Source organism: Clupea harengus, chromosome 8 (genome assembly GCF_900700415.2).
Source record: "Clupea harengus chromosome 8, Ch_v2.0.2, whole genome shotgun sequence".
NCBI lineage: Eukaryota > Metazoa > Chordata > Actinopteri > Clupeiformes > Clupeidae > Clupea > Clupea harengus.
In genome coordinates this window covers 23004808-23015881 of record NC_045159.1, presented here as the reverse complement: position 1 = coordinate 23015881, position 11074 = coordinate 23004808, and the positions used below count along the sequence as shown (strand labels likewise).

General features: G+C 41.8%; 1 pseudogene; it reads right to left on the bottom strand.

Moving 5' to 3' along the window:
• Positions 1 to 1341: 1341 nt before the first annotated feature.
• Positions 1342 to 2341, bottom strand: LOC116221563 (annotated as a pseudogene).
• Positions 2342 to 11074: the final 8733 nt, after the last annotated feature.

Sequence of the window (11074 nt, the reverse complement as noted above, 5' to 3'; positions counted from 1 at the left end):
ACATTACAAATAGCTATAAGCCTATATGGTTTAATTTGGGATGCGATTATGAGGGGGTCCTCGGAAAATGTTTTACCCTTTGAGGGGTCCCTGGCCCCAAAAAGTTTGAGAACCCCTGGTCTAGAGCCACAGAAACCACAGAAACTGTGTGGGCTTAAAGCAGCAATACGGAGTTCTGTTCCAAAACTAGTAAGCTAACTACCTAAAAGACATGCAAAAACCCTGCAAACACCACCAACAGCCCAGCTGACACTGATAGAAGCTTGCCAACACACTAACTGGTGTCTTTTGGCCCTATGGCTGGCAATGTCTTGCGTGTGAAAGCTTTTCTTCCATTTTTGCAGGGGGTTCCAGCCCGTTACACAGAACTACATAGGGCATATCTTGGATGGCTAGTGGCGAAGGTGTTTCTCTGTCCTTCACATGACCATATGCTATCAAAATTAATTTGAGGATGGTACCAAAACTAGTTGCCTATAAAACCATATCTCAAAAAGTGTCAAATTGTTGCATAGTGTTACTTTAAATGCTCTTAGTTCTTGTTGCTTAGTGCCAATAAACTGCTGGGTATTTTTTATTGTGATCTTATTATGTTTTGACCCAAAACCTGCGATGACAATCACACACATGGGGTATGATCAAAGAATTGACTACTATGACACTCTAATTAGAAATATTATAAGCATCTGAAATATCACTACACAGAACCGTTTATTCCATGTGGATGTGCCTAGCATCTTATTTATTTTTTGACCAAGGACATCGCACATTAATGAACATAATAATAATAATAATAATAATGGATTTTATTTGTATAGCACACTTTAAAATACAAAGAAATCTCAAGGTGCTTAACATAGTATAGACAGTCACAACAACAATAATACAAAATAATAGTAATAGAAGTGCTAATGAAGTGCAGAAAATAGGATAATATAATATACCAAAAAAGATAATAAATTAATTTAAAATAATTAATAAGATTATAATGAGATCGAATAATATGTATTAAAAACAGAGTCATTTTGGACAGAGCAATCGGCTAATATGCTCCCTAAGCAAAGCAAAACAAAAGCATATCACTTTGATCTTATCACATTTGATTTGTTTTTCTATTGTCAGAGGTTAGAGACAAGTTTCTATTTTGAGACAAATGAACTAGCAAAACAGAGTACAAGTATAAAAATAACATTTAAACAAAAGAAAGAAGAAAAAAAACGTGGTGGCTTACGTGCATCAACCATGTCTGACATGGAAACCTGTTCACTGTCTCCCATCCTGGCCACCACTGCAAGCTTTCTTCTATCTACTATCAGCGAATTATAGCTTTTATGTGAAATAGAGCATTAAATACTAGCCTTAGAATGTTAGTCAGTGCATATTGACATTAGGCTTGACTCTGTGCGTGCTACACTGTAAATAAAACAAGAACAAGGGCCGCACAGTGTCATCCCTCAGGCCGTAGATCAGGGGGCTCAGGCACCGAGGCAGAATGAGAACAAGGAGAAAGTTGACGTAGCGCAGGTCCATGAACAGACGACTGCTGCTGGTCATAGCCAGAAGCCTCTCTATGCTGCCGAACACCAGTGTGTTTAAGGCACAGGCCCAGCTGGATGAGGTGCAGCAGGAGAGTCCTGTGGGCTTTCTTTGCCGATTCTTTATTACTGGAGGCAGATCGAGCTGCAACCATCACACTGATGTAGGTGAAGACAATGATCAGCGTCACGGCGACAAAGTAGAAGGCATTGAGGCCCTCAAACAGCTCCCGTTGCCATGGCGCTGTGAATATTCTCTCCCGTGTGCAGAACATGCGCTCGCTGAAGAATGTGGGGTCGGTGGACGAGGTGTAGAGAATGTCGATGACAGGATTCACCGCCCCAAAGAACCAAATGACAGAGATGGCAGCACCCGTTCTCCTCTTGGTGGCAATCTCACCGTGTCGCAGAGGAAAGCAAATGGCCACGTAACGCTCCAGGGACATCACAGCTAGATTTATGGGAGCATTTCGTGACGTGGAGGCAGTCACTAGGATTAAAATGGAGCACACGGCTTTGGCCACCTGAACATAACACAAGGAAATGATGTACATCAGTGAGGAGAAGAGCAGCTGGATGGAGTCGTTGCAGAGCATGTGAGCGAAGAGCACGTAGCGGGGGGTGTCTCTGAACACAGCCTTGCTCCGCAGTGTGACGAACATGATGCTGTTGATGGAGATGAAGAGGGCCGACATGAAGACGGCCACCAGGAGTTTGGTCAGCGGTCCCTCAGCTGTCAGCTGGACCTGGAACATCTGCTGGTGAGCGATCAGAACGTCCTCCTGCCCAGACTCATTCAGAGCCATGACATGACACAGAGAAAGAGAACAGACTCTTCACTGAACTAAAAGAGAAAAGAAGAACGCCCTCTGAGATTTGTGATGTGAGCTCACCACACTAGCGCCCGCAAGAGGTGCACGGGGACACTATTCATATATTCACATAGGCATTTCTGGCCTTGTGTTAAATCTTATGTTAAAATGTTAAAACATTTCAATTACGCTTATGTTAACTAATTTTTATTTTATTGTATTATTATAGTTAGTTTCTAATATGTTGGCACTCTGAGATTCTTCTGAATGAAGAGTGCATTACAAATTAAATTAATTATTATATTATTATTATTATTACTAATGCAATGACAGAGAAGCACAGTGAGCAAACACTCTCTGCAAACATCACTCCTAACAGAAAAAAAACTATTTACATACACACATTTACAAAGAACAACAGTTAAACTTGCAAGCCCATTCTCAAAGTTTGACTAAACATCATCTGATTTAAATGAATGCAATATTGTTGAAGTTGTATCAGAGTAATTAATGCGAAAAAAGAAGAATAAGAAGTGAAATGAGATTTGTGCTAAGTGTGGAGTGCGATGCTGTGGGGCCCGCTGCTATGATGCCACTCCTGTGATCAGACCCGCTGAGCCCTCTTTTAAGAAGAGGACCGGAGGCGACGCAACCCATGTCACACACACACACACACACACACACACACACACACATGCAAACCCACACACACAGACACAGACAGACACACACACACACACACACACCACCACTTCCCCTCCCTCTCTCTTTTCTCTCCTATGTATGCAACAGGCACGTGCGCAGACATTTTGGGGGGCAGGTGCTAAAAAAAAAAAGGGGGCACCCATCGCCAAAATTATTAATGAAATAAAAAATAATAATAAATAAAAAACACAGCAGGATATTCTCAACTTAAATATTTATTTTTGTTAACAAACTAACTCAAATTATCTCCTGAACATAACTCAGTCCTACACTCCGTCTGTCCTTCCTCATCCATGATGGGCTCCTCTGAACCAGGTAGGGTTACTGATTCTCCCTTATTTGTTTTACTAGCTGCTACCCTGAGCTGCTTGCTGCAGTTCCCTGTCCTTCTGCTTTTGGAGTCTCTCTTTTCTTGGCATTATGCTGCAAATTTTGTAAATGAGATAAATCAATGTTGTGCATAATGATCAAGAGTGACTTACATTATCTCTGTAAAGCTGACAACACAGTACACGCACATTGTTTTTGTTGAGTTGAAGCATAAGCAGCATTACACTAATAATATACCACAATATACCTCACCAGACTGTCATGTAGCTCAACTTAAGACCTACCTTTCATTTCAATAATTACGATTTTAAATGAAACAAAACTAATGAACTTGTCTAATTTGTAGAACCGTAAAACTGATTTTTAAATTCTCTGCCTGCCTGCCTGCCTGTCTGTCTGCCTGCCTGCATCTCTCTCCCTCTCTCTCTCTTCATTAAACATGACAAACGTCAGTAAACAGCTGGACAAGGCTTTGAAATCACGGATTTCGTGAGTTTTGTGTTTGTTTATTTTTTTTAGGAAACGTCGGACATGTTTTCAGCGGCGCTAATGTTGTGGTTAATTTATCACCAAACAACGTCGGGGGATTGCACAAACACCGTCATTACCTGTTTGTCTGATGCTGCGGGTCAGAGAAGAAGTAGGCTGCAGCCGTTTGGCCTGGCGCTCAGCACTGCATGAGCACTAAGTGGAGGAGGACGAGGAGGGAGGGGCGCGTGGGGCTTGTGAGCGCCGCGGAGCATGTCGGGGCGAAATTCTCACAAGAACTCAAATAAATGCCCCGTCATATATCAAAACACATTTGGGGGGAATTGATGACAGAGAGAGTAATTTTTATTCTTAAATATTGATGAATTAAGAAAAAGGGCAAAAGGGCAGGTGCCTGAGCACCACTAGGGGTCTATCTGTGCACGTGCCTGGTATGCAATGTGATGTAGGCAGTCTGAATGTGATCTATTCTAGTGCATCATTGCAGCCCTTCATGTGTCTAGGCTGAATATTTAACATATTAGCATCCCCAACTCAACACCCCCTACATACAGTACATCCAGCATCTCTGACTTAACATCCCCTTCATACAGTGTACCTATGAACCTGTGAACAAATATTGGGCCATTGTTACCTCTGCCAAGGAAGTTATGTTCTCCTGCCGTTTGTTTGTCTGTTGGTCAGCAGAATTACGCAAAAACTACAGGGCCGATTTGTTGGAGGGGTGAAGCACGGGCCGAGGAAGAACCCATTCGATTTTGGAGCAGAACCGATTCATTGGGGAAGGTGGTCAATTCTTTTCACTTTCGTTAACATATGGCACCCTGGCCAGTTCAATAATCTGCGCTGAGTGAACAGGAGAGGATCAGAGGTCAAGATGGAAAAAATGTCCTGGAAAATAAATATAATCTTTCCAGACAAATAACATATCCAAGAAAATATTCTCTCTAAGAAAATAGTGAATAAGCTGGGGCGACAGTGGTACAGGAGGTAGAGAAGTCGTTTAGTAATCAGAAGGTTGTTAGTTCAATTCCCTGTCGAAGCGTCCTTGAGCAAGACACTGAACCCCTAATTGATCCTGATGTGCAGTGTGCCATCAGTGTAAATGTAAAAATGTGTATGCATCCTTGTAAGTCGCTTTGGATGAAAGCATCTGCTAAATGACTAAATGTAAATAAGCTATCCAAGAGAAGGCACTGACTGGACTACACTAAGACTAACATACCTGCGGCACAGGCTCCAGGCTCCCTGATTGAGAAGCATTAGGGTAGTTTGATTGAGATGCTTCCTGTGAGCGTGAGTGGGGTTTTGACGCTGTGTGCTGTGTAAAGATGGCCACACACAGCCCCCCCCCCCCCTCCGTTGTAATATTTTTCAAATGTGAAAATGTTCATAAAAACAGGAGATTTTCTGAATAATGTTGATCCAGAACACCATTAAGAAACTCAAAGGTCAGATTATCAGTATGTAGGGCTGTGACCCTTTTAGTTCCTCTAGGTCATGTAGTACATAAAGATACGAGATTGACCACTTCACTCTTTCATCTTCTGGTCTTTGCCGTAATGAAAGGGAACAAAAAGTGTTTGTTTTTGTAGGAGTATGTTTGGTCATGTACATAAAGATACGAGATTGACCACTTCACTCTTTCATCTTCTGGTCTTTGCCGTAATGAAAGGGAACAAAAAGTGTTTGTTTTTGTAGGAGTATGTTTGGTCATGTACATAAAGATACGAGATTGACCACTTCACTCTTTCATCTTCTGGTCTTTTGCCGTAATGAAAGGGAACAAAAAGTGTTTGTTTTTGTAGGAGTATGTTTGGTCATGTACATAAAGATACGAGATTGACCACTTCACTCTTTCATCTTCTGGTCTTTGCCGTAATGAAAGGGAACAAAAAGTGTTTGTTTTTGTAGGAGTATGTTTGGTCATGTACATAAAGATACGAGATTGACCACTTCACTCTTTCATCTTCTGGTCTTTGCCGTAATGAAAGGGAACAAAAGATGTTTGTTTTTGTAGGAGTATGTTTCAGTTGTAGTTTTTTTTTTTTTAAATTAACTTTTTAAGTCCTCACTTTAAGTCTCGTTCAGCATTTTATATCCAGTGCATACCGGCCCAGTATGCATGCAGGGTGTGAGTATGGTGTTGTCATAGTCACGTAGCCAGACGAAGAGATGAAGGCCTACACATGAAGGGAAGCAGAAGCTCCCTCTTTATCCAGACAAACCTGTGAGGAGAGGTGTGTGTGTGTGTGTGTGTGTGTGTGTGTGTGTGTGTGTGTGTGTGTGTGTGTGTGTGTGTGTGTGAGGAGAGCTGTGTGGCCTGAGGCCTGGAGGATTCGAACGGAATAATGGATCTTCATTTCCCTCCGAACTGCTTGGATGAGCACTGTAAGGATTCCGTCATCTCCTCTGCCATATCTGGAGGTCTCATGTTGCTTATCAGAATCAGAATCAGGTTTTATTGGCCAAGTAAGTTTGCACAAACAAGGAATTTGACTTGGTAAAGTGACTCTCAGTGTGCTTACACAAAATATGCATTACAACACAATACAATACAAAACAAACAGTGCAACAGTGCAACGGTCTAAGAAGTTAAAGAAAGTTTAAGAAAGTATATGGGAAGGAGATCTGAAATCCGTTCAGAGGCCATGGTCTCACAGCAGATACTCAGCCACATGCACACCAGTGGTACCAGGGCTGATATTGTGTCCAGTGTATGCCAATATGCTGGGCCCTAAGAATGCCTCTAAGCCATTGTCAATTTCATGATGATGATGATATGTGTTTATCTTCTTACTCAGTGTTTACCAGATATGTCTTTAGTTCCCTAGCGGCAAGTCTCCAGGACACCACACTCATCAGTCTGCCAAGCCAAACATCAGACTCTGTCTGTGTGTGTGTGTGTGTGTGTATCATAGAGAGATAGACAGGGATGTCATCATCAATAATTCATAAGCCACAAATACCAGGAGATCTCCAGGTGTCAAAACATGCCCTTTCACTCCAGGGGAGGGGGGGGGTTGAGTTGAAGTGTGTTTGCCCTGAAACTATTCTGGTCACTGTTGTCAGTAAGTAAGGGTCCTCTGAGGAGGGGAGGGGAGGGGAGGGGAGGCCCAGAGAACCGCGATTACGCTGTGGACGCTCCGGTGGCGATGCATTATTAATGGGCCTGCAATGGAGACTCCAGGGAGCGGTGAGACGTGATGAATTATGCCACTTGACTCGGGGGGGGGGGGGACGGGGGGGGACTTGAGCTGTCCATCACAGGGCCTTACTGGAAAGCACCTGGGTTACACAATGCAGCCGTCACCTGGGTTACACAATGCAGCCGTCACCTGGGTTACACAATGCGGCCTCACAGGAACACACAAGGCCTGAATGTGTCTCATAATGATGATGCTTCAGTAAAGCCTGAATATGTCTCATAATGATGATGCTTCAGTAAAGCCTGAGTATGTGTCCTAAAGATGTGTGGCTTCAGTAAACCCTGAATGTGTCTCATAATGATGATGCTTCAGTAAAGCCTGAATATGTCTCATAATGATGATGCTTCAGTAAAGCCTGAATATGTCTCATAATGATGATGCTTCAGTAAAGCCTGAATATGTCTCAAAATGATGATGCTTCAGTAAAGCCTGAGTATGTGTCCTAAAGATGTGTGGCTTAAGTAAAGCCTGAATATGTCTCATAATGATGATGCTTCAGTAAAGCCTGAATATGTCTCATAATGATGATGCTTCAGTAAAGCCTGAGTATGTCTCATAATGATGATGCTTCAGTAAAGCTTGACCTTCTGGAGATGAGGGGACACACAGCCATGTTTCGCTGCTCTTTGACTCAGTTGCACAGCAACTGTCATCAAAGCCTTTATTGTCATCAGTTTGCTGCTGTCAGCTTCAACAAAAGCCCCCGTAACAAATTTCATTTGAAGATCATCACATCAAATCACAGCACACAGTGAATAGTTAGAATGTAATTTTTTCGTATTTTTTTGGCCTGCCACCCAATAAGCACATGTCAGTGTAATGTAGTTTGAGTTCTTTAAAGACTAGATCTAGTTTGAGTTCTTTAAAGACTAGATCTGGGAGGTATTTTTCGTACGTGGTTTAATTAAGTTGATTACGAGGGAGGGGATGTCCATTAGCCAGTTTAAATTAACGCGATGACTGAGGACAAGCTATCTTGGTTCTTCCAAGACTGATCCGCGCTCAAACAATGTCGTTAATTCGAACCAGACTTCTCTTATCAGGGTAATTGCGAGTGCCCGTCCTACTTCAAAAGGGGGAAGGGTCGATCACCAAAACCATGATTTTCTAACGGTACAATGGCTACTAAACTCAAAGAAAGAGCCTCTTTTTTCTCCGCTGCGAGCAGGAGATGATCATGAACGCTTATGAAGAATACAAGACCATAATCATGGCAAAATCCAACACCGCCACCGCTGCGAGAGCAAGACAAGAAGCTGTGCATGGGGCTGTGTATGGGGGGATCAGTATGTATGTATGTATGTATGTTAAGGTGACCAGACGTCCCCGGTTTCAGGGGACAGTCCCCGTTTTTGGTGGCCTGTCCCCGGCTGGAGCTGTCCCCGGAAATGTCCCCGGTTTTCACTGTGACCCGTCATTTATTTATTGTAAGTGTCATTGTTTATCATCCATGTCATATATTATTTAACCTATAATATGTATGTAGCCTATGATCTACAATTTGCAACAATGTGAGTGTTAAGCAGCAGCTATCTGTCGGTCAGGTGTCAGCCACAGCTCTACTTGCTAACTAACTTTGTTAACTTTTTAACATTAGCAGTGATACTAACTACAGTACTATGACATTTCAGTTTCATTAGTCTGGGTTACTATTGAGAGGTAGTTGGCAACTTGTCATTAAATTAAACCACTTGAAAGCAAGAAAATACTCCTTGAACTCGCTTTCCATACATCCAGTTGCCATAATTGACATAGTTGACATAATTACATTTAATTAAATTTTTTACTGAAATTGTATTTTGAATCTTTTTGTTTGTTTGTTTCTTAAGTCACTTTTGGAATAGTAATACCTAAAAAACAATTCCAAAGATCCTGGAGTCTATGGGCCTGATCTGTATGTTCATAGTTCCAGCTGATTTTCACACAGAATATAGGAATACAATGCATTCAGTTGCCTCAATGGCCTTAACATTTTCTATGCTGGAAAAACCTACACCTCAATCAATCAATCAATTCAATCTTATATAGCGCTTCTCTATATACCCGAAGTCGCTTTACAGAGTCCAGAGTACACCTGTTACCTATCCGTGCATACCAGTCACTTATCAGCCAAACACAGAGGTTAGGCCTACTGGGAAGCTTGTGCATGACGTCAACAAAGTTCTTATCACTGATATTGGTTCTTATTATCTGGCAAAAGGTTTTTACCTTTACTACTCTTCATTTCAGCCACTTTGTGATTAGCTTTAAGAAGAAAACTCTTTGTTTGATATTCCCCTTGCGATTTACAAGAACAAGGGTAAGATAAACTGCTTTTATGAATAAGGGCCCAGTTCGTGTCCCCGTTTTTTGATTACAAAGACAAAAACATGACATGTTTTGGAGGTGTTAACGTGTCTGAATTTCCCCGGATTTTGTCTCAGAAATCTGGTCACCTTAATATATGTATGATGGCAAGTGCGACAGTAGTACAGGGGGTAGAGGAGTTGTTTAGAGGAGTCGTTTAGTAATCGCAAGGTTGGTAGTTTGATTCCCCTCTCCTCCTTACCATGTGTGTCCTTACATTTCCTTGTAAGTTGCGTTTGATAAAAGTGTCTGCTAAATGACTAAATGTAAATGTATTAATAAGAAATTCAATATATTGAAGCAGTGAAAAGAAATTGTGTGTATTTCTCTCTATTCTTATCATGAGTCCACCTTAATCATTTTCTACAATAATGATATGCTATGGTGTGCTAATAACACTGTCATATAATTATGAGTGCTATGTTCTCCGCATCGCCACACTACAAAAATGTACCACTCGCAAAAAAGCGCAAGGCTATGCAGACAGTCTGTGAGACAGTCAATGCTCGGCTGCGGCGTGTGGTGTTTGCAATAAATGGCTCGAGAAGGTCTTGTAAATAAATGATTCCTTGTTGGCTGAATCGGTAGAGCTCATACAAGAACTCACCATCATAGAATAATGGATCTTGGCGATCGCGAAGAACTCTCTCCCTATGAAACGCTAATCTAACTAATATCGCTCCTTGGTCAATGGGATCTCTCAGGAAGGGAGCTGCCATTTTTTTTTCGAGGGGTGTGGCAAGCTTATCCAGCTTCACTTAAATTAGCCTGCGGTGGTGCAGGTTCAAGTTTATTGATGTGTTGCTATGGTGATTTAGCTAAAGTTGCTTCGAAGAACTGAAAAGGCGGACTTATGTTATCTTATCCTGAAAATTATCTCGATAACTCGCTAAGCGAGTGTTACACGTGTATGGAGCTGACGCACATGAAACTGACCTGGAAATGAGACCTTGTCCTTCGCCTTGGTCCCCCTTGTGTCTGTTACTGTACATGTCTGCACTACACAGCCAAGACAAATTCCTTGTATGTGGAAACTCACTTGGCAATAAACCCAGTCCTAATTGATTCTATTAAAGTATAAATGATGAACAAGATTATTGATAAAATAATGATTATCTATTCAGATTGACCATTAAAGCAAATCCAGTTGTAAAAGTGTTTATAAATGGCTGATGACTGCTTTGCTTTGCAGGCAGGCCAACCTTTTTTTATCTGATCTGATCTTTATCTTTTTTATCTTTATATTACCGCAGGCCAACCTTTTCATCTGATCTGATCTTATCTTTACCTTACCACAGGCTGAACCTTTTCATCTGATCTGATCTTATCTTTATCTTACCACAGGCTGAACCTTTTCATCTGATCTTTATCTTACCTCAGGCTAAATGTGTGACATGGACAAACAAACCGAAGTGCTCTTTCAGATGTCAGCCTCAGCCACTCTCCCTTGGCTGCCATCTTCCGGTTCCTTAGACCCTGCAGTTTTATTCTGTAAATGTTCTCTGTCTCCCCCTGGTGGTCAAAGGCACAGACAACTGTTCAGTTTCTTGCACTGTCCCAAACCAGGTGAAGATGAGGAGACAATAAACACCAACGCACAAACTAGTCAGTAGGGGGCAGTGCAAGACAACAATCCTTCATCCAAATA